The sequence below is a fragment of the Callorhinus ursinus genome, unplaced genomic scaffold, assembly GCF_003265705.2.
Source record: "Callorhinus ursinus isolate GAN/ISIS: 27379988/994484 unplaced genomic scaffold, GSC_fseal_2.0 scaffold4, whole genome shotgun sequence".
In the NCBI taxonomy this organism is placed as follows: domain Eukaryota; kingdom Metazoa; phylum Chordata; class Mammalia; order Carnivora; family Otariidae; genus Callorhinus; species Callorhinus ursinus.
In genome coordinates, this window is record NW_027397066.1 from 47,235,251 (window position 1) to 47,260,543 (window position 25,293).

Genomic DNA, 25,293 nt, shown 5'->3' on the forward strand with positions numbered 1-25,293 from the left:
AACTTGTCAGCCACTCCCCCAGTTCTCCTCTGCCAACCACAGACCACATCCAAGGTTCCACTAAGGTTCTCTTCTCCTTTTATTTGCATAGTTATTTATCTGTGGCCAGATATTTCCATTTTCTTAATTCTTATCTATTACCTAATTTTGTCTTTGATGATGCAAATAATTTTTTCCTCATGATTTCTACATCATCCAGGTATCATTAGAATATATTATTCCCATTAAAAGAGGTGTTATTTTGCTGTTGTTGTTGCTTTATTGCTGTCAACAATGATCTGTAAGAGGGAAGGGAAATAGAACAGAAGCAAAATAGAAATAATGCTTCTTTTAATAAGGCTTCTTTGAGTTTTCTTGTTTAATTAAGCCTTGCCAAGATTTTTTTGTGAAAGTAAGATGAAGTTTTTCCTATTAAAACCTTTAAATTTTAAGTATCTCCAAAATAAATAGATTTTTTTTAAATTAAAAAATTTAAAATTTTTAAGTATCTCTGAAGTTGGTAAGAATTAAAGAATGAGACAGATATATTTATGGCTATGTCCCCAGTGTGGATAAATTCACCCAACAGAAGACATAAACATGAAGTAAATAATAAGTCTTCCCTGAGATAATGCATCATAAAGCTGTTACTGCATATTCTAATTTTAGAGAATTATGTAATTCTAATAATTTCTATCTACTCACATAGTACAGTTAATATATATTTTAATTCTCTTTTTAAGTTGAGAATTCAGCTTTAGTCATTTATTATTTATTATGAAAATATTTTTTAAATTAACTTTTTATCTTCCTATAAGTATTGGCCATATACATGGCTCAGTTTCAAGTTGGACTGAATGGACTTTAAACAGTATCCAGCCATTGGTTAAAACTGAAAGACTCGACAAATTATTAAATTTAATGTTTCTACTACTGTATGGCTACAGAATACACTATTTGTAAGTTACTTGATTATTCATCATCATGAATCACTCACATCACTCACAGCCACGTACATTTTCCATGCCCTCAGTAGCAGTGTGGAATATGTTACTGACTGAATTTAAGCACATTTACATTAAAAAAAAAAATCCCCAAAGAGGCATCTATTAATTCACCATGTATTTAAAGTAGTGCTCTTAAAAGCTTTCTCTCAGAAATAGAATAAAAAATCTCTAGGTAAAAGCACAAAGAAAAAGCAAGTGTGGAACTTAGATTTCCCAAGTATCTTTCAAGCAGAAGTAAAATCTGTTTCCCTAACAACAAAGAGTTATTGTTTATCCACTCCAAAGCTTTAAAAGTTTCTTTTTATGAAAACCCAAAGGGGAGACTTTAAGAAAGACGCAACAAGAATGCTAAAATTTTAATTCGAAGAGACTCATAGGGATATCTGGACATGAAACCTCAAGACTTCATATCTATATCATATCTCTCTATGTAAGATAATGTGTAAAATTATACAAACACATCTTCAAAAGAAATGCAGGTTTTTGCTTAATTTTTGGAGACTGTAACTCCTTCTTTGTAATTTTCAGTACATCATTTTATATTGTTTGCATATGCTGCTTAGCACCTTTCTGCCCCCCTTGCATCGTTGATGGTAGTGCTGAGACAACACTCTACAATTTACCATGTACTTTGGAATGATCTCCTAAGTGAAACTATCTTTTGGCTAATCACCTTCTTATTAACCTATTAATGTAAAAATCTCCAGAGGTACAGACAACTTATTCCAGAATTTCCTACAATTTGTTTGAGACCTATAAAGATAATTACAGCACCACTATTCTTCATATGGTACTATTGCATAAATTCCCATATTTTCCTGTTCAGTTGTAAGTTAATGAAGGGTTAATATATCCTATATTGCTCCCATTTAATTTTAGAAGTGAATTTGAAAAGTAAATTCAGGTATTTTCTCCATAAATTAGGAAATACTTTTTCCTAAATTTTTCTTGAGGCTTTCATTATAATTTTATCTCCTAAAACTGTGACATAATTAGAATTTTAGCTGTTATGTCTGTCTCACTGAGGTACGTGCAAGAAAAATGATATGAAAATAGTCATGTTTGCAAATGAAAACATAGTTTAAGATGCTCAACACATTCTATTTTAATTATTATTAAATAGACTATTGAGCCCATGAGATTTTAAATCAATATTATTTATATCTGATAAAATGCATTAATAAAATGGATTTTAAGCAAATGGTTTATAAGTTCTGAAATATATATATATATCTCACCCTAATCAAGATTGAAATGTATAGAAAAATATAACCAATGTCCATTTACCCCAGAAAGTTCTATCGTGTCTATATGCTGTCACTATTGCTCTCTCCCACCACCCCTGTAAACCACTGATGCAAATTTCTATTATCCTAGCTTCATTTTGCTATTCCAGAACTTCCTATGAGACTGTACAGTATGTCTTTGTGTTTGGCTCCTTTTGCTCAACACAATTATTTGAAATTTATCCATCTTCTTGTGTGTGTTAGGTGTTGTTTCTCCTCTTTTATTGCTTAGTGGTATTCTATGTTTAGAGTACACCACAGTTTGTTTATACATTCACCTCTTATAGCCATTTAGGTTGTTCCAGGTTTCAGCTATTAGAAATAGAAGTGCTATAAACATGTATTCTACAAATCTTTTCATTAAGATATGTGTTTATCTCTCACGGTTAAATGTCTCGGTGTGGAACTGTTGGATCATAAAGTAGGTGTATATAAAGCTCCCCGCTGAGCAGGGAGCCTGACATGGGACTCCATCCGAAGACCCTGGGATCATGACCTGAGCCAAAGGCAGATGCTTAACTGACTGAGCCACCCAGGCACCCCTAAGTCACTTTTTTTAAAAAACAATAGCTTTCTGCTGGCTCAATATCTCTTAGCTTTTGTATTTATATTAATGCTTTATATTAATGCTTTCTGCTGGCTCAATATCTCTTAGCTTTTGTATTTCTTATATATTTTTTGTCCTTGTTTTCGAAGTCTGCCTATTTCTATTGGGTAAAGATTTACAAAATGATAAAATTATATATATATATTTATACCCATAGAGATAACATTCTATATTATATATAATAGATATCTTTATATTTATATATTATATATCTTTTGTCTAGCTATTTTAATAATTTTTATTTTAATCTTTGGTTTTCAGCATTATGATGCTTAGTGTCCTCATTGTGGGCTTTTAAAAATATTAATTATGCTTGGATTAACCCAAAGTTTTAATATTTAAGGACTGATTTTTGCAACATTTTATCTCTGCTAAATTATCTACTATTTTGTGGGATTCTGAATAATCTATGCATTTCCAATTCAGTATTGTCCCAAGGTCACTGAAAACCTTTTCTGTTTTAGCATCTTTTTCCCTTATGTTCTTTAGTTGAATGATTTTTATCAACCTAACTTCAAGTTCATTAACTCTTTCTTCCATAGTGTCTATGTTGATGTTGAGCCAGCAATTTTTGCCCAGATATTGTATTTTCAGCTCTAAAAATTTATTTGATTTTTAAAGATATTTTATCTTTTTTGCTGAGATTGCTTAGTCATTCTAAACAGTTTTCATCTCAGTGATTGGATAAAATGATTTTTTCCCATCAATTTTGGACTATTGCAAATATATTGGCAAATGTTTGCTTTTGTAGTTTTTTTGTTTGTTTGTTTGTACAAGGCATTTAAAATATATTAAAATATATTTTACACTTGGCATTTTTGTTGAAGAAAAGTAGAATCTGAAAACCAATTTTCCATATTTGTTGATGGTTAGAGTATAAATTCCTTTCAATGCCCAGCAGCTAATTGAAGAAATCACTCAAATTTCATCAAGTTTTGAGTTGATTTTAAACTGGGCTTTAAAAAGACTGAGTTTCACTTTGGTTGGCCCAACTCCAATCTTATGCAACAACTCAGGGATTAATTTCTTTCATTTTCATCAGTGTTTGAGCCAGAAGGGGGTTTGGCCTAGGTTTCATCTTTGGATTCGGCAGTCTCCAGGTTCAAGAAGCTACAAGAATGTAGAAATCTATGCCCTCAGTGAGAAATTCACCCCTGCTTTTATCATCTTTTTCTTGGCAAAGTTTAGGGATGGGGAAAACTGCTGGATTAGGTTTATTATTCTTTTGTTTAGTCAACGTTAGACTTATTTCTGTCTTGATTTACTCCACTTTCATTAATAGCTTGTCTGGCCTTTCCTTCACCCAGCAAGGTCCCTACCTAACCAAGACCTGGCTTCTTTCTAACTCCAGCTGCTGTGGTTCACTCTTCAAATATCTCCGCTCTAGTTCTTCTAGTATCTCTTCCATGTACTTTTCACTGGGAGTACCATAAACACATATGATTTCATTTTATCTAGATTTTCCCTGGTGTCATAACAGGAGTGAAGGGCTTTCTTGTCATTTTACATTTTAACCAGGAGCAGAATTCAGTGACATTCACTAATTTAATATTTGTAAAGTTCATATTCATTTAATATTTACCTATTAAAGAGTTATACGTAGTCAGTGTATGTCAAACATCAGGAAATCAGCAGTGAGCTCACCAGGTGGAAAAAAAAAAAAAACCTGCCCTCATGGCACTTATATTTTAAAGAAAATATGAAAATGATCATTCCAGTTTGGGGATAGGATGTGACCTAAAACTTGACTTGCTCTCCCCATGCTCCTACACCTCTCTTTTCTGTCAATAGATCTCAAGTCCTTTTTTCCCATCTCAAAGGCAAGAATTATGTGATTGCTTGCATCTCTTCCATTTTAATCTGATAACTGTATTTGCTCTTGATCTTCACATAATTGGTTATTTACTTTTTTAGTTTTTATCTTTTTCACATTTCCCTAGACCCTTCCCAAATGTCTATAAGCATTTCCCAACCCCTCTTTGTGAAAGAAACAAAATTTATTGGGAACCTCTTCTTCTTTCTATTTAATACTTTATCTTATTACTTTCAGAGCCAAGGGACTTGAAAGAATGGTCTAGAGTCTATTTCCTCATCTCTTAATTATTATCTGCTGTTCTTCAATCAGATTTCTGCCAAGAAGCCTGGTAAAAGTTGTCGGCATATGCATCATTTCCTATCCAAGTCAATCTTTGAGCTTAATTTACTTAATCTTGTAAAACTACCAGTAATTTGCCCTTTGAAATTGTTTTCTTTCTGGGCCTTTGGGATTCATCCTTTTCTGTTCATCCTTATTTCTTTATTGGTTCCTCTTTTACTGCCTGTTTATTTAAAATAAGTATTTAATATGCATCTCTGACTTTCATGGATCTCACTGTAATAATTCCCCCCAAGTTTTTAACGTATATTCCAGATATTCCTCCTTTGCTTAACACTATATATCAAGCCACACATTAGATATTCTCATGTGGGTATCATTGGACTGGGTAAAATGTACTATATCTACAATGAAATCTATTATCATTCACAATAAATCATATTCCTGATTCAAACATATCAATGAACATGTCACCATTCACTTTCTTATTTAAGATGCTATCCTTTCCTGAAATCCCTATAGTTTGTTCATGAGTGTTATGTTAGTTCTATCTTTATATCTTCACAAATATTGAAATAGTCCATAGGCTAGAATTTAAGTGACTAAATTAAGCACCAAAGAAAAACAGAGAAGGACTGTACATTAAGAGATGTGAAATAAATTTATATGCTTTGATAACAAAGTCAAGTGAGTGAATTAGCAAAAGGAAGAGGGCAATTGGGGGAGAAGAAAATAAAAGTTTGGAAAATAAATCAATATTTCTGGTGACATTTTGAATAGTAGAAACTAGTAAAAGGGGTAAAAAAATATTGAGGATTACTTCAACTTTATTTAATAAGGTAAAGGCATGCACATTAGAAGAAAAGCCAAGAGAACAAAGAATGGATCTAAGGTATATTTTCTATATAACCCAAAAGTTTTTGTTAAAACATTTTCTCATTTACTTCCCCTAAGGATTCTATAAATCACATACTGATGACCCTACTTTAGTGTTTAAAGAAAAAATTATGTTTCTAGCTATCAAACTACTTTCCAAAGTCACACCACAACTAAGTGTCTAAGCTGGAATTCAAACAAGATTATTGTGATAAAAGATCTGATGCTATTTTCTTGCCATACTTCCCTAAATGTAAAACTTAAGATACTTAAAACAAACATTTATTCAACATATTTTTCATGAATTAGATATATGAGAAAACACATAAATATTGTGAATCCTCTTAATATCCCAGGAGAATTTCTCATGGTAAGTTGAATTTTTTATACCAGCGATGAGCATTATATATTCATGCACATTCTGGACATATTTTATTATGATTTTTAAGTAATAAGTTCTGGAGAGCAATACCTAATAAATATTCTACTTTATACATTGTCATATTGATGCATATTTAAAGCATGAAGAATTTTTAAATGAACACAATTTTGCTCAATTTGGTATCCCCTAAATTGGGCATCAAACTTTAGTTTTTGTTGTTTTGATTTATTTATTCCATCAGTCCTAATCAGGCACTATTGATTTGTGGGAGGAGGCAGGGGTTGACAGGTGTTTTAAATGTGTTTGAATATGAAATCAACTGCATATCTGGGAAACATGTCTGTTCTTTACTGCAAAATCTTTGTGTGTTTAACAATTAAGATATTTAAAATATTAAGAGAATCTTAAAAATCTATCAGTTCTAGGGGGGGAGGGGGATGGGTTATCCTGGTGATAGGTATTGAGGAGGGCACGTTCTGCATGGAGCACTGGGTGTTATGAACAAACAATGAATCATGGAACACTGCACCAAAAACTAATGATGTAATATATGGTGATTAACATAACAATAAAAAAATTAAAAAAAAATCTATCAGTTCTATACCAAATAGTAAGCCCCTGTCATTTCCATTCTTCAGTTTTATTGTACACCTGATTATGAAGCAAAGTGGGGTTAGATGTGTGCTGCTATGTGCTATCACTGATGGTAGCTACATCATGGATTCTAATAGTTTTCAAAAATAATACAATTGTTTGGTTACCTTACTATGTATCTCTTAATTCAAGTAAATATCAATTTTGGAAAAGATACAATTAGATACCTTTCCATCACATAGTAAGCCATTCTATCAATTAATCTTTCAACAACCTACTATGTTATGATCACTGAAATAGGAAGTGGTGAACAAAACTGCCACAATCACTCATTTTAAAATTCTTACTGGGAAACATAGATTAAAAAGGAATTATTATGCTTATTTAAATAATTACTTATATGCATGTGCTCTAAAGGAGTATGTACAGGATATTGTATAAGTTTAAACCCAGGAAAACTAACTTAGCCTCAAGGTGTAAGAGTAGATGGGGGAAAAAAAGATTCCTTAAGGAAATGATTATTAAGATTAGACCTAAATAATAGGAAAAGTGTAACAATGTAAGGAGAAGGAAGACAAATATTTCAGATATGTGAACACGGAGAGGTGAGAGAAAGCATGATGGGTTGTAGATAATGTAGGAAGCAAAGCACTATGAGTTTTAGGGATTGTAAGAAGATCAAAATGGCTTAAGAAAACAATATAAATGAAGGACTGAAAGTAGATGAGTTTGGAAATATAAGAAAGGGTCAGATTTTAGAATTCCTAGGACATATCAAGTACTTTCCCTTAAATCAACATTGAATATCGAAGAGTACTAAGCTTAGGAGTGATAATAAAGAGGCTTACATTTTAAGATGCCCACGTTCGATTAGGGTGTGGAGAGTCCATGGCTATTGAAGACTAATTAAAATACCACTGCTGTAGGGGCGCTTGAGTGGCTCAGTCGTTAGGCCTTTGCCTTTGGCTCAGGTCATGATCCCGGGGTCCTGGGATCAAGCCCTACATCGGGCTCCCTGCTCGGCAGGAAGCCTGCTTCTCCCTCTCCCACTCACCCCGCTTGTGTTCCTGCTCTCATTGTCTCTCTCTAATAAATAAATACAATCATTAAAATAAATAAAACACTACTGCTGTAGAATGCTAGCGGTATTGTTTGGTCTAAAGTGGCCCAGTAGTAATGAACTTTCTCAGAGATTCCCTAGCTGAGAACATTCAACTTTTGTTCTTCTCAAATAAAAGCAATATTTCTCCACGAGCTAGCTCACAGCTGAATAAATTTACCAGGTTCCTTGGCAGTTAGGTGTGGTCACGTGACTATATTACAGCCAATGAAATACGTGTGAAAGTGATTGGCACCTCTTCCGGTCTTGGCTCATAAAGCTATATCCCACCTGTGCTCCTCTGTGCTTCTGTACAGAAACGGAGGAAACAAACTGTGGAATATGGCACAGCCGACATCAGGCTGAATCACTGACAACTTTTTCACCTGTCCAGTTTTATTAGAAGAGCAAAAATGTTACCCATGTGGAGCCTAACTTATGATACCAGTTAGCCTATGCTTGGATTTAATTTTAAAAACAAAAAAAGGATGAGATTGTGCCATTTGAGACAACAGGAATGAACTTAGAGGGCGTACTATGCTAAGTGAAGTAAGTCAGACTGAGAAAGATAAATACCATATGATGTTACTCATAAGTGGAATCTAAAAAGAAAAATGAAAAAACAAACAAAAAGCAGAATTAGACCTATAAATATAGAGAACAAGCTGGCAGTTATCAGAGGAGGGGAAAATGGTTGAAGGAGAATGGGAGGTATAGGCTTTCAGTTATGGAATGAATAAGTCACAGAAATAAAAGGCACAGCATAAGTAATAATCAATGATACTGTAATAGGGATTATGTATGGGGACAGATGGTAGCTATACTTGTGGTGAACATAGCATGATGTAAAAACTTGTTGAATCATTATGTCGTACACCTGAAACTAATGTAACATTGTGTGTCAACTATACTCAAAAAAAAAAAAAGTTGATTTTGTATACAATAACTCTAAAATCCGTTAGGTAATTGGTTATATGACACCTCTGTTTTTCTCTAAACTAATAATTATCATTATCTAAGTTTTTCTTTACTAATTATAGTGACATGATACCTTACTATGTTGTTTACATATACTGTTCACAATATGCCCTTATGTCATTTTTCAAAAGTCAGCTTTCCTGAGATAAAATACATTATTTTAATTTCCTCAGACTGCTATGACAAATTACTACAAACTGGGTGGCTTTGAGAAATTGATTCTTTCGCAGTTCTGGAGGGTGGAAGTTTGAAATCAAGATGTCAGCAAGGTTGATTCCCTCTGGAGGTTCTGCTCCTCTCTGAGCTTTTGGCCATTGCCAACAAACTTTGGTACTTCTTGGCTTATAGCTGCATCCCTCCAATCTCTGTCTCTCTTATGCACAGCATTCTCTCTGAATGTCTTCGTATCCTGTGCCTTCCCATAGCCTTCTCATAAGGTCACCAGTCACTGAATTTAGAACATACCCTAATCCAGCATGATCTCATCTTGATTACATCAGTAAACACAGACCCTATTGCCAAATAATGTCACATTCCCAGTTACTAGGGGTTGGGACTTCAATATCTTCTTTGGGAGAACACAACTCAATTGACAACATATACATACAACAAAACTCACTAGTCATACAAATATAATTATTTGACTTTTAGTAAGGAAAACATTGCATGTAAACACCATCATACTCAAGATATGAATACATTCTTCACCCCCACTAGGTTTCTCGTGATACTTTGCAAGCAATACACCACCCCACCCCGATATCTAGCAATCACTAAAGTTTGCTCTTGCTATAATTTTGCCTAATCTAGTATGTCAGATTAATGAATCATATGTTATAAAATATTTTGTGTCTGGCTTTTGTCACTTAGCACAAAGCTTTTAAGATCCAACTATGTTGTTGTGTGTATCTGAAATACATGCTTTCTGTTGCTTCAGAGGGTTCTGTTATATGAATCTGCCATACTTTGTTTATCCTTTCTCTTATGGACAGAAATTTTGCTGCATCCATCTGAGTGTGCTACTATATCATCCCCATGAGACTAAGGGGGCAAGGGAAACTGACAAGAATACTAAGTCCTTGTTCGTCTGTGCCAGAAGTCTCAAATCTTCTGTAAGTAAATGTAAATCATGACAGGCTAACTTAATGGCTTGCAAGTAGGTTAAAAACTGGTTTCTTTATAATCTTTTTGATTGATACTTTTTCCAGTGACTAATGATTTCAAACTGGCATGCCATAGGTTTTATTTTTGGCTTTGTGTTTTTCTTATTTTTTTGTTGTATAACAGTTGACCTGGTTTGCATATAATGTTTCTTTTTTTTTAAGATTTTATTTATTTATTTGAGAGAGAGAAAGAGAGAGTGAGAGGGGGAGAGCACAAACAGGCGAGAGAGAGAGAGAGAGAGAGAGAGAGCAGGGAGCCTGATATGGGGCTTGGTCCCAGGACCCTGGATCATGACCCAAGCTGAAGGCAGCCACTTAACTGACTGAGCCACCCAGGCACCTCTGCATATAATGTTTCAATAACTATCTTTATATGAATAACTTTCAAATATTTACCTATACTTCAACTCTCCTTTAAATCTGCATATCCCATCACATATGTGAGCACTCCATCCTGATAGTCCTATCAAATATACAATATCTCAATTAAATTGATTAACTATTCCACATAGCATGTTTCTGTTCCTAAGTATATCCAATGAATACCACTTTCTTCATCCATTCACTTAAAGGATTTTCCACTACTGAACTCGCTCCTAATTATTAAATATTGCAGCTTCCATATCAGTAATTTATCTTCAATCTGACGCTACTTTCCAGCACCCCCTTTTTATTGAAATACTTTTCAAAGTTATTGTAGCAGAAAGAATAGGCAAGTTGAGGGAGAACTTAGATATTTTGATAATAAATTGATATGCTTTTATCATTATTGAAGTAGAGAGGGAGGCAAGGGAAGAAAGAAAGAGAGGCAGAGATGGGAAAGTGGCAGAGAGAGAGAGACAGGAGACAGAAATAGACTGAAGATGATTGCAAATTTGTTTGCTATGATACAGATAATTAGAAGAGAAAATAAACTGAGAGAAGAATGAATTTAACACATAAGAGAAACCTACTATTCCAGGTTCTTTTACATTTTGTCATTTAGCCCTCATAATAAAACTGTAGAGTAACTATCAATATTACTCTTTTTCCATGGGTGAAAAATAAGTTTCTGAGCAGTCAAGTTACTTGACTTAGGTCCACACTTAGGGTCATTCAGAATAGGATTAAACTGTTTGAAAAAAAAAAATAGGACCAAACCGGGAAGAATTTATTTATCTCTCAATAATAGCTTTTAATATTTTTTCATTATAAAATATAACCCAGAGAAAATACACAAAACAAAGATGTTCAGTGATATATCGAAAAATGAATTCACATAACCAGAACCCAGATAAATATATGGAATATTACTAGCACCCCCAAGGACACTTCACTCTTACTCTCAATTTCTGTATCCTTTTTCCTCTCCCCCAGAGATAAATATTATTCTAAAGTTTATGGCAATGACTTCCTTGCACATTTAAGTATACATACTAAAAACTATAGCTTAATTTGGCCTGCATTTGAAGTTAATATAAATGTAATCATCCTGCATGTATTATTTTCTTTCTTTCTCTTTCTTTCTTTCTTTCTTCTTTTCTTTCTTTCTTTCTTTCTTTTTTCCTTTCTTTTTTTTTCAGCATGTATTATTCCCTGTCCGGCTTCTTTTGCTCACTAAATATGTGTAAACTATTATTTTACTCTGTTTTTTATTACTGCATAGTATTCCTTTGTATCCAAATATAACATTCTATCTAATCTACTCTTGATGGGTGGATATTTGGGTCGTTTTCAATTTCTGGCCTATTGTGGTGTTCCCATGAATAGTCAGCTGTTAAAATCTTGGCGCTATACACATGAATGAGAAGTGGACTTAATGCTTCATGAAGTATTTGCATGATGAACTTTAGTAGACAATGTGAAATAATTTTCAAAAGGAAATACTAAAAATTTATATTCCTTCAATTCATCTATGGGGGCTCCTGCTGCTCCATATTTTTCTCACCATTTTGTTAGACTCTCTTCTTTCTTTCTTTCTCCTTCTTTTTCTTTCTTTCTTTCTTTCTTTCTTTCTTTCTTTCTTTCTTTCTTTCTTTCTTTCTTTCCTTCCTTCCTTCCTTCCTTCCTTCCTTCCTTCCTTCCTTCCTTCCTTCCTTCCTTCTGCTAATTAATATATTGTTTAGGATATTTGCATCCATAGTCATGACCAATATTGGTGTGTAATTTTCTTATACTATGTTTATCAGGTATTGGTGTTGAGGGTATATGATCCTCATTAAATGAGCTGTGGAATGTTGTCACTTTTTTATTCCCTGGAAGATTTTTGTAAGATTAGCAGAATTTATCACTTAATTTTTTGTTATAATTCACAGGTGAAACCACGTGGGCTTTGAGGTTCATTTGTGGAAAGATTCTAAAATTACAGACTCAGATTCTGAAATTGATATATAGCTAGTCAGATTTTCTTGTGTCATTTTTGTTCCAGCATTTTTCTAGGAATTTGTCCATCTCACTTAGTTTTTCAAATATATCAGCATATAGTTGCTTAACATTGTCATCTGTGTGCATCTGTATGTATCTATGTTGCTTTGCTTCTTTCTCATTCATTCCTTTACTTCTCTGACCTTATTCTTCAACCTTATCTAAGTGCTTTCCACTGTTGCTACTTTGAACCACTTTCATGTTTTCCAGAATTGACCAACTGCATTCCTAGACTTGTAGCTTCTTTGGTACTTCCAGGGGAACTGAGCATTCTCTCTAGTCTGGACTCCTATAGGAGTTTCTTAACTGTTTTGATTTTATCTTTTGTCATTTTCAAATCCATTCTTCACAATGCCACTGGAGTGATAAAAGTAAAACAAATATATAATTGCTCTTTTTAAAAGGCCAACATTCCCCAGCTGTCTACATTATAAAATTTGAGTAAATATTCCACTGGAATATTCTTTTCACTAGATTTTTACCTATTTAATGCATTTTCTTACTTTGGTTTAGTACAGGCATACTAACCTTAGTCAGAAAGCATTTGCTGACTACTATCCCACCTACTGGGTTGACATCCGCTTTTCAAGCCTCTGTGCCCTTATATGTATCTGCTCTATGTCATTGCATTGACTGCATTATATTATAAGTTTCCATTTCTATGGCTTCTCTGTAACTAAATAATTATCCACTTAGTTCTTTGGATTCTTTACCTTCATAATCCTGATTTCTAGCTCAGTAACTGACATTGCTAAAATCCTAAAGAAATATTTATTAATATAATTATTTGAATAGATGGATGAACACAATATTTACTTTTAATATAAAGTCTGATAATTAATATGGAGGTTAATGGCAGAATAGGAAATTTGTTTATTATTGGACATAGAAAGAGAATAACAATAAGCACATGCCTTCCTTTATTCTGCTGTCACTGGCCACTTCATAACACTTTGTAATAGTTACTACTATTACACTATAGTTTAAAAGGTGGTGAGCAGACCACATCTCTTTAAAGGTTTCTAAGAGGGGTGCCGGGGTGGCTCCGTCATTGGGCGTCTGCCTTTGGCTCAGGTCATGATTCTGGCATCCTGGGATCGAGCCCCGCATCGGGCTCCCTGCTCAGCGGGGAGCCTGCTTCTCCCTCTCCCACTCCCCCTGCTTGTGTTCCCTTTCTCGCTGTGTCTCTCTGTCAAATAAATAAATAAATTCTTTAAAAAAAAAGGTTTCTAAGAAGTAAAGGCAGAATATCAAGTATTTTTGAAAATTGTCGGGTTTCTATCTATGTAAAGTTAGGTTTTGGAATGTCTGTATTAATCCTGTTAGTTATTGTGACACGTCATATCCTGGCCTTTTTTTTTCAAGCAGTTAATGGAGGAAGAATTTTTGATATATAACTTTTCTGAAGAGTTAAATTTTCATTAGATATTATTGCTATAACTATCCATTGATATGCTTTGCTATGCCACACTAACCAAGGAATACACCTGATTTTTATATTTAATTATTCTTTTTTATTCTATTTATTTCAATAGATAATACTTATACATTTTCTTAGCAAGAAACATCTTGGTATAGAGTACCCGTGATTAATTTCAAGGAACTTCAGGAATTTTAGTGCTTAATAGTTGGTTTCTTTGCAAATTCTCCCAACACATCCTTTTTACCATTGCCTCTTAAATGCGAGTGTTGTTTCCAAGTCCAATATAGATTTTGTCTCCCTCCATGAAATCCCTGACATCAAAGTGCATATCTCTTCATGTCATTCTTCTGCCTCTCCATCACCTTCAAACTAAGTTGCCAACTCTGGGGCAATGCATACAAACTCCTTCACATCTCAAGCCTTTTTTAAAACCCTTCCCGCTTCATCTCTCTGCTTCCCTCCTCTGCTTTCTGTAACAGACAACACTGGAGAAGCCAAATCCCAAGAACACTTGTTTGCTTTCATGGCTTTGCACATGTCTTTCTGCTTTGAAGGTTTCTTTTTTTCCATTTCTACCTAACTCCTAACTCCAACTATATCCTTGAAGGGTTAAACTCTTCGAGGGAGGTGGTGTGGGGGGATGAATGCCTTTCCTAACCCACTGATTTGCATTGAATGTTTTCCTGGGGCTTCCCCTAGCACCACTGAATGCCACTGTGAGTACCTAAATGATATCACAGTGATAAGTCTTCCCAAATCTTATTCAACCCTGTACCCCTAGAAGCAAGCACAGAGCCAGAAAGCAAAATCATTTGGTTAAAGGAATGAATGACTATACCATTTCTGTGGCTACGCACTTACAGAGGGCCCTTACCAGCTCTCAGGTAACTCTGTTCTATCTTCTCTCTCTTCTCATTATACCACAGTTACCATCCTGTGGATACATGTTTCATTTATGTGCCTGTTGTCCCTAGCAGATTTCTGCAGTTCACCCTCAGTGCTCCTTAGCATCTGCTAGCTTCCCTTCAGCTCCTAGTTTAAATAATGTTCCATATGCATTCTTCAAGGTTTATTGATTCTGCTCTCCAGAGAGCACCCTATACTTCAAGGGAAGAATTTGAAAATATGGGGATCATTAAAATAAATTCCTGTGTTTTGGCCAAAGTTCAGTTATGGTGCTGTAGTTGTTTGCAGATTTCAGCCTGGAAGCAAAATGACATAATACAAGAAATTGAACGTAAGCATCTAAACAACAGATTAATAAAGGAATTTTCTGGGTCTTAATTTTAATCAGTTTACTTGCCACAGGAGAATAGTGTTTGCAGTCAAGGTTTAAAATCCAAATGCATATTAATAGAATTCATTATTGCAAGGCATAGAAGTTATAAATAAAGCTAAATTACAGGTAAAACAAAACCAGAATGTGAGGAGAGCTTGGAACCTCAGGATATTGTGACACAGTTTTATTTACTTGTTTCATAAGGGCTACTGACTTTGTAAAATGTATCCAGTAAGCCCCAGAAAGTTCACCTATTATTACATCTCAGAACCTTAGATAACTAACGTAAATAGGCCTTCAAAATCTCTATCTCCACCTCAGAATTTTACCCAGGGTTGCAATCCTTTTTTTAAAAAAAAATTTGAACTGAAAATATACATGTGATTGTCCCATAAGCATCTGAAACTCAGCATGCCTAAAACTAAATGTGACTGTCATCATTCTCTGTAAATCTGCTCCTCTTTCCACTTTAATTATCTTAATTATTGGAACCTTCATTAACTGAGGACACCACCTATAAATCGCCCACCTTTCTATCCTACTGCACCTTGTTGTCATCAAATTTGACCAAATTTAGTCAATTTGTATCTCTAGCCTTACTATTAGAGATTATAGTGACACTTTCATTTTTACCTGAGTAATTGAAATACACTTTCATCTGCGCTATTCTTCAGAACAAACTCTCAGAAATAATCTTCATTTTCATTATTTTCTCAACCCATATCTAATCTTTCAGTGAATCTCATAGGTTCTATTTCTAAAATGTATCCCTATTTTGACCACATTTAATCATTGCTGTGGAAAAACCAGTTCCAGTCATCCTTATCTTTCATTAAGACTACTGCAATAGCTTCCAAATTGGTCACCTTATCTTTACTCTTGCCATATCACTTTTGTACACCAGTGTGAAACGTTGTTCTAAAGGATAAGTCAGATCGTCATTTTTACTACCTGCAATATGTTCATCTAAAATAAGTCTCCCACCACACGTCGAAAGGCTTGATAAAATATGTATAAAAATTCTTCTAAATATATAGCTGCGATTCTAAGAAGTAAATACCCAAAGGCCAAAACATAAAAAGGAAGCATGAGACTAGAGAATTTATCTTATATTGATACTCAGCTGCCCAGGAGGCATTTATCAGTCTTTGAAACTGAGAAGCTTATATTCAAAGGTCTGGGGGAAAGGCCTTGGGACTGCACAAAATACAGAGAACTGAGAACCTGTATTAAATATAAAATTCTAAAAAGACCCTATCTTTTCTGGGAAATTGTGGAATAGAATAAAACATCATCCATCAAGAGAATTGACAAGGCACATCTTTGTCTCACCTATGCTTTATATATAAAACTACAGTTGGTCAGGAAAATCATCAGCACAAACACTGCTGGTTTGAGGTACGAATTTAAGCTACAGTTTCCACAAGCAGTGCAGGCTATGTAACAGCCAGAAATGGCTGGAGTGCATGTGGGAAGGAACGCCATGCACTGCTGAGGGGGCACACTCTCAAGGCTAGACTACAGAGCCTTTCCACCAGCAAAGCACGGCCTGACATTGCTACTAAAAAAAAAGAAAAAAAAACACAAACTGTAGAAATAAAACAAAACCAATCAACCAACCAGCCATCATAAGAAATAACAAGCAGAAAGAACACACGACAGAAATAGACACCCCGAACCTTTATGTAATTAATTTTATGTAATTAATAGAACAGGTAGACTTTCATGCCTGTGCACCGTGTCACAGAGTTCTTCGCACGTGCTAACATTTCGTTCTCAAAAATCACAAATATATATTGGTGATATTCCAATTTTCCAAAGGAGAAAAATGAAATAGATAAGTTTGGAGTATTTCCTCTTTTCACATATGAAATTAAAGATACATATTCAAATTCTGGCATTCTGGTTTTTAACTACTATGCTATGCCATTTCCTATTGGAAAGACGAACTACTGACTATATTAGTATATTTAAAATTATTAAAGTATTAAAAAGATGGACCTGAAAACATGAGCAAGAAAAGGAGCTTATCACAAAAAACTTAGTGTTTTAAAAAGGAAGGAAAAATAACTTAATAAAATAAAATATTGTCACCAAAATTAATCTTTGATTATAGAACTAGCTGAGTTCATGTTTTACTTCCTAAAATAGTTCTTTAAAATGTATTGGTAAGTCTTCCCAATCTAACATTTAGTAATTATTTAATGGAGGTTAAGGCATTCATATTTCAGCCATTAATATAAAGCAGACTTTTCTTTTTTAAAATCTGCTTTCAGGGTCAAGGAAGAAAACTGTGATAGTCATTGGACATCTGGTTCAGATTGCCTAGATCCCGAGAAAACTGAAAACTTGATTTCTTTGTGTTCTCTAATGCTCTTAGAGTCCTTGGAGTTTTGTTATGATGTCAGCTAACACCAATAATGGGATTTTGCAAACATAAATTTTCCCAGTATAAGTTCTTTAAAAGTTGGCATGCTTTCTGGGCGCCTGGGTGACTCAGTCATTAGGCGTCTGCCTCGGCTCTGGTCATGGTCCCAGGGTCCTGGGATCGAGCCCTGCATCAGGCTCCCTGCTCGGTGGGAAGCCTGCTTCTCCCTCTCCCACTCTACCTGCTTGTGTTCCCTCTCTCGCTGTGTCTCTCTCTGTCAAATAAATAAATAAAATCTTAAAAAAAAAAGTCGGCATGCTTTCTAAATTTTGTCAGTGTAGATTATGTTATAATAATTTATGGTGCCCTAAGAATTCCTGCGAAGAATGTTGCATAAAATATCCATTGAAACCTAAGATCCTGAGATCGATATGGGCATTACAGGGAGAAAGCACCCTGGGCGGTAGCTGATAAAGTAACTTCATGTCTCTCCAGACAGAGAAACCTCTCTGGTTAGGAATGAACAGAGTAAGATCTTGAAGATAATGAAATTTAGACTTCATTTTTTTAGTACTTTTTACTAAGAAGTGTTTGATCTCAGACTAATTAATTTGATCTTTAGCATTAAGAATTTTGGGGATTTATTTGCTTGGTATTCTAAAAGCTTGGATTTTAACCATTACTTAACTATATATATATATATATATATATATATATGCTATATATAGTTCAGTACAACTGAATTTGTTCTTTATGTGAATCTGTATAGGTCCAAGTTTCCACATGCAGGTATTATCTGCAAGCATTAGTCACTTTATAATTTTTACCATTCTTTTGTTTATCTTGCATTTAAAATTAGAAATTCTAAGTAATATGAGCATGACTGTATGCTAGTTTCTTTTTTTTTCTAGGAGGAAAGGTTGGCACTGGGCTAACTGAATAAATTGTGAAAATATTTGTACATTGTATATGACTTTTCGATAATTAGTGGTATCAATCTCCAAAACACAGTAGAAAATATGGTGTTAAAAAACAATCTATACACTCTACCAGAAAACTTTTAGAACCAATAAATGAATTCAATAAATTTGTTGGATAAAAAATCATTATACAGAAATCTGTTGTGTTTCTAAATACTAATAACAAACTATCAAAAAGAGAGATTAAGAAAACAATCCCATTTACAATTATATCAAAGAATAAAATACCTAGGAATAAACTTAACCAAGGAGGTGAAAAACCTACACACTGAAAACTATAAGACATTGATGAAAGAAATTGAAGAAGACACAAATAAATGGAAAGATATTCTGTGCTTTTGTGTTGGAAGAAATAATATTGTTAAAATGTCTGTACTACCCAAAGCAATCTACAGATTCAACGCAATTTGTAACAAAATTCCAATGCCAAAAAACAAACAAACCAAAAAACAAGAAACAAAAGACTCCAATGCCACTCTCCACAGAAATAGAACAAACAATCCAAAAATGTATATGGAACCATAAAAGACCATTAATAATAGCTCAGGCAGTCTTGAGGAAGAACAAATCTGGAGGCATTATACTCAGTGATTTCAAACTATATTACGAAGGTATAATAGTTAAAACAGTGTACTATTGGCCTAAAAACAGACACATGGATCAATGGAACACAATAGAGAGTCCAGAAATAAACCCACCTATATGGTCTATTAATTTACAACAAAGAAGCCAGGAATATTCAATAGGAAAAGGACAGTGTTTTCAACAAAAAGAGTATTTTCAACTCTTTTCAACAAAGAGTATTGGGAAAACTCGACAGCCATATGCAAAAGAATAAAACTAGATTATGATCTTAGATCATACAAAAAAACTAACTCAAAATGGATTAGAAACTTAAACATAACACTTGAAACCATAGAATTCCTAGACAAAATCAAGGGATAAGTTCTTTCATTTCAATCTTGATGATGATTTTTTTGGATTTAACAACAAAAGCAAAGGCAACAAAAGCAAAAATAAAAAAGTGGGACTATTTCAAATTTAAAAAGTTTCTGCACAGTAAGGGAAACCATCAACAAAATGAACAGGCAACCTATTGAGTGGGAGAAAATAGTGTAAATCATATCTGATAAGGGGTTAATATCTAAAATATATAAAGAACTCATACAACTCAAGAGCCAAAAAAAGAAAAAAAAAAACAATCTGATTAAAAAAATGGACAGAGATTCTGAACAGACATTTTTGCAAAGATATACAGATGGCCAAGTGATACATCACTAATCATCAGGGAAATGCTTATCAAAATCACAATGAGATATTGCCTCACACCTGTTAGAATAGCTATAATTAAGACAAGAAATAACAAGTGTTGGTGAGAATGTGGAGAAAACAGAATCTTTGTGAACTATTGGTGGGGGTGTAAACTGATGTAGCCACTATGGAAAACAGTATGGAGGTTCCTCAAAAAATTAAAACTAGAACTACCATATGATCCAGCAATTATTTTGGTATTTATCCAAAGAAAATGAAGACATGAATTTGAAAAAATATAGGCAATCCCATGTTTATTGCAGCATTATTTATAATAGGCAAGATATGGAAACAACCTAAGTGTTCATCAGTGGATGAATAGATAAAGAAAATATCACACACACACACACACACACACACACACACACACACACTCTCATGCTGGAATATTATTCAGCCATAAAAAGGAATGACATTTTGCCATTTCTGATAATATGGATGTTCCTAGATGGCATTATGCTAAGTGAAATAATGGCCTCACTTATATGTGAAATTAAAAAAAAAAGAAGAAAAGAAAAAATAAAATCCTAGTTCATAGATATCACAGATACAGAGAATAGCAGATTGGCAGTTGCCAGAGGTGAGAGTGTGGGGTAGGCAAGTGTGAAAAGGGAGTCAAAAGATACAAACTTCCAGTTATAAAATAAATGTCATGAGAATGTAATGTACAGCGTGGAAAGTATAGCTAATAACAGTGTATTAGAAACACTTTGAAACACTTTGATATGTATTCAAATTCCATTGGAGATTTCATTCTCTAAATGAATCAATTTCTACATACTTAGAAAGATAGCTTATTTATATATGTATATTTATATATACACATATGTATATATATAGAATTTAAATATTTCTGTAAAAATGTCAATACAATATTACAACTTGAATATGAATATCAATAATAAAAGTTTTATATTGGTTTTAATATTTAATTTAAAATTAACTATTGATTCTTAATATTTAATCAAATACTAAATTTGATTAAATATCAAGGTAGTATAAATTGGGCATAAATTTTATTGAGTTAGTATTTTTGTTTTACATAGTTCTGTAAGTAAGAATTAGTAAACAAATATTTGAGAAAAAAATCATCAATATGACAAAACACCATGCCTGGAAGTGTGGTAGTATAGATATTCTGAGAAAAAAAATCAATAAAAATATATACATACTAAATTATAGCAAACATATTTTTAAAAATATTTTTAGACTCATTAGACATAGGAAGTTAACCATAGATAATAAAACAGAATAAATAAGACAGAAGCTAAAATATAGTGGTATTGAATACAGAGGCCATAACTTTTCTAATTTCTTAGCAATTCTAGAAACAAAATGTATAGAGATGAATGAACCCACAGAGAATGGGATTCTGGTCTTGAACCCTTATAGGAAGGCATCCCTCAACACAGATATCTCACAATTTATAGAGATTGAGCACCAGTAAATGTGAATTTACAATAAAACCATAGTAACAAATGCCACGAGAAGACTATCCACTATAATCACAAGTTAGCAAAAAGAGTACACAATAAATGTATATCTCAAGTAATTCCAAATTAGAAGTATTAAGTACAGATTATAAAGCTGTAAAAAAGAATGCATACAGAAAAGAATTAAATAAGCCAGAAAAGATACAACAAAAATTCAGAAGACTACTGCATACTTAGCTTTAGAAATAAACCCACTGCACCTTCCAGTAATTAAATGTAATGCCATCAAAATAAGAACAAAACAAAACAATCTTAGAGAATATTTTTTAAAAGGATTAAATACTTTAATTAGAAACCAATATAGAAACAACTAGTGGGTTGGTCTTATGATACAGGCCAAAGAAAGAGAAAATATGAAATTGAGGTAAGATGCACACTCAGTAATGTAAGAATGTATAACAAATATCTAATCTGAGCTCAAGAAAAGAATAAAGGAAACAATAGGGAGGCTGTATTAAAAAATGTAGTGAGAATTTTCCATATTAATGAAGAATATAAATCCTCCATTTCATGAAGGACATCATATCCCAACAGAATAAAGAAATTTATGTCTAAGGAATATCGAAGACAAAGACAAGGTCTAGAAGTAGCCAAATAAAAAAGATAAATTACATAAAAGAAATGAATATTAGACTGACAGCACTTTTATCAACAGCATATAAAATATTATATCGATAACATCAAAGTGACAAGAGAATGTATTTGTCAATATAAAATCATGTACCTGGGAAAACTATCAATACAGAAGGGAAAAAAACATATTTTCAGGTTAGCTAAAAAACATTTGCCAACAATAGATCTTTTCTAAAAAAAAAGACTTCTTAACAAATGTTTTCCTACAAGAAGGTCCATTTTCAAAAATTTCAATATTGTTATTGTATTGTCCCCTTTCACTGACATAGATTCCATAACACCAAGAAATTTGGATCTACAGAGTACACTAAAATGTTCTGTGCACACTCTTGAGTCTGAGCTTCACATTATACCGAAAATGTTTCTTCCACTTTTGAGTCTGAGCTTCACATTATACCGCAAATGTTTCTTCCAATTTTGTAACTTGCTGGACAATGGGTTTTATCATTTTCTTGGACACCAGTGATAGCTTAGAAACAGTATAAGAGCAACAGGTAATTGTTGAGAGGCAAGACAGCTTCTGGTAATCTAAAAAAACTATCCTGCCTCCCAAGCCAAATTTCTAAGCATAACTGTTTGCTTAGATAACTATTAATTTAGCAGTTTGTTTCTTATCTGAGGTGTTTATATCCTTAGGGTCATGTAGCATAAGGCATGCTAGCAGCGCCTAAAGAAACAAAATAAGAACCTTGTATTAATTTTACTAGATTATATTTTCCTTTAAAAAGGTAGAATATGGAATAGAAAACAAAATATGCATGACTTTAAAACATAAACTAATGTAGTGAAAGCATGTTTAGAGGGAACTTCATAGCATTGAATCTATATGTTAGAAAAGAAGAACAATATTAAATCAATGATCTAAGTTTCAACCTTCAGAAAATTGAGAAAGAAGAGCAAATTGAATCCAAAAGAAGCAGAAGAAAAGAAATAATAATTAGAGCAGAAATTGGTGAATTTGAAAACAAAATCAATAGAGGAAATTAATGGAAACAAAAGCTGATTCTTTGAAAAGATCAATAAAATTGATAAACTTCTAGCCAGATTAGCTAATACAAAGAGAGAGGACACAAATTACTAATATCAGAAATGAAACAGGAGACATCACTACACAGCTTATCAGTATTAAAACATTAATAAAGGAATGGCATGAACAATTCTATGCCCACAAATGGATAACCTAGATGAAATGGACTAATTCCTTGAAAGACTCAGAAGCACAAGGCACAAACTCACGGAAATAGAAGAGCTAATAAAATAGGCCTATATCTATTAAAGAAACTAAATCTATAACTAATAATCTTCCAAAACAGAAAGTAACAAGCCCAGATAGATTCACTGGTGAATTCTGCAAGTTAAGAAAGAACTTATACCAATCCTCTACAATCTCTTTCAGAGGTTAGAAACAGAGAATATTTCCTAACTTACTCTATAAGGCTAGGATTATCCTAATACCAAAATCTGACTAAGACATTAAAAGAAAAGAAAATACAGACCAATATCTCTAATGAAATAGATGGAAAATTCATAAACAAAATATTAGCAAATAAAATCCAACAATAGTTAAAAAGAATTATACCCTTCAACCAAGTTGGATTTATCCCAAGTATTCATGGCTGATTAAAAATTCAAAACTCAATTAATGTAATCTTTCACATGTACAAACTAAAAAGACAAATGATATAATTTTATCAATAGATGCAGAAAAAGCATTTGACAAAATCCAAATCCCATTCATAATTAAGAACTCTCAGCTGACTGGAAATAGAGAAGAAATTCCTCAACTTGATAAATTAGACCTACAGAAACCTACAACTACCATGATACCTCAAAGTTTTCCTACTGAGATTCAGGAATAAGGCAAGGATTTCTTTCATCACCATGTTTTTTTTCAACATTGTCTTAGAAGTCCTAGCTAAGGTAGTAAGAAAAGAAAAGAAAATATAAGGCATACAGATTGGAAAGAAAGAAATAAAACTGTCTTTGTTCATAGATGACATATAATCATTTATGCAGAAAATCCAAAACAATTGACAGAAAACCTCCTGGAACTAATAAGCACTTATAGCAAGATTATAGGATACAAGATAACACAAAAGTCAATGGCAATGAGCAAATGGAACATGAAATTAAAAACACAAAACTATTTAAATTAGTACTCCCCAAAATGAAATACTTAGGTATATTTTTTTTTCAAATTTAGAAATTCTGTATAAGGAAAACTCTGATTAATGAAACCAAAGGGAAACTAAATAAGTGGAGAGATAATCCAGGTTCATGGATAGGAGACTCAATATTGTCAACATGTCAATTCATCTCAATTTTATAGATTCAACACAATCCCAATCAAAATCTACTCAAGTTACTTCATGGATATCTACAAGAAGATTCTAATTTATATGCAACAGCAAAAGACTCAGAAGAGCCAACTCAGTATTAAAGAAGAACACAGCTGGAAGACTGACACTACTCGACTTCAAGACTTACAATAAAGGTACAGTAATCAATACGGTGTGGTTTTAGTGGAAGTATAGACAAAGAGATCAATGGAACAAAACAGAGAGCCCAGAAAAACACCCACACAAATATATTCAACTGATATTTGACAAAGGAGCAAAGGCAATATATAATGGAGGAAATATGGTATTTTCAACAAATAGTGCTAGAACAATTGAACATCCACATGCAACAGAATGAATTCAGATACAGATCATACCCCCCAGAAAAATTAACTAAAAATGGGCCATAGGCCTAAACGTGAAAAGAAAGACTATAAAACTCACAGGAGATAACATATGAGAAAACCTAGATGCTCTTGAGCATGATGTTTGACATTTAAAAACATCAAAGGCACCATCCATGAAAAAAATTCACTGATAAGTTGAACCACAGTATGAAAAAAACAAAACAACCAGCCAACCAACCAACCAGACAAAACACTTTTATTATGCCAAAAACAATGCCAAAAGAATGAGAAGACAAGCCACAAACTAGTAAAAAAAAAAAAAAGAAAAAGACACATCTGATTAAGGACTGTTACCAAGGGGCACCTGGGTGGCTCAATCGGTTAAATGGCTGCCTTCGGCTCAGGTCATGATTTCAGGGTCCTGGGATCAAGCCTGACATAGGGCTCCTTGCTTCGTGGGAAGCCTGCTTCTCCCTCTCCCTCTGCCTGCCTGCCGCTCCCCTTCCCCTTCTTGTGCTCTCTCTCTCACTAACTCTCTCTGTGTCAAATAAATAAATAAAAAATCTTTAAAAAAAAAGTTACCAAAATATACAAGGAATTCTTAAAACCCAACAATAAGAAAATAACCTGATTTTATTTTTTATTTTTTTT

General features: G+C 33.3%; 3 long non-coding RNA genes across 6 annotated transcripts in view; 1 reads left to right on the forward strand and 2 right to left on the reverse strand.

Annotated features, from left to right (window-relative positions):
- LOC141372461 (uncharacterized) overlaps positions 1–8,038 on the reverse strand; it is a 50,129-nt gene extending 42,091 nt beyond the window's left edge. The window contains exon 1 of the long non-coding RNA XR_012377722.1: positions 7,675–8,038. This is a non-coding gene — a long non-coding RNA (uncharacterized lncRNA). The remainder of the gene's footprint in view (positions 1–7,674) is intronic.
- A 189-nt stretch (positions 8,039–8,227) lies between these two features.
- Positions 8,228–25,293, forward strand: part of LOC141372462 (uncharacterized) — a 76,540-nt gene continuing 59,474 nt past the window's right edge. For 2 of the 3 annotated variants that reach the window (XR_012377723.1, XR_012377724.1), the window contains exons 1-2: positions 8,228–8,474; positions 9,896–10,015. This is a non-coding gene — a long non-coding RNA (uncharacterized lncRNA). Of the gene's footprint in view, positions 8,475–9,895; positions 10,016–24,285; positions 24,445–25,293 lie in introns of those variants that run through there. The other variant, XR_012377725.1, reaches the window with a different exon arrangement.
- LOC112835920 (uncharacterized) overlaps positions 22,560–25,293 on the reverse strand; it is a 91,416-nt gene continuing 88,682 nt past the window's right edge. For both annotated transcript variants that reach the window (XR_003211335.2, XR_003211334.2), the window contains exon 4: positions 22,560–22,623. This is a non-coding gene — a long non-coding RNA (uncharacterized lncRNA). The remainder of the gene's footprint in view (positions 22,624–25,293) is intronic.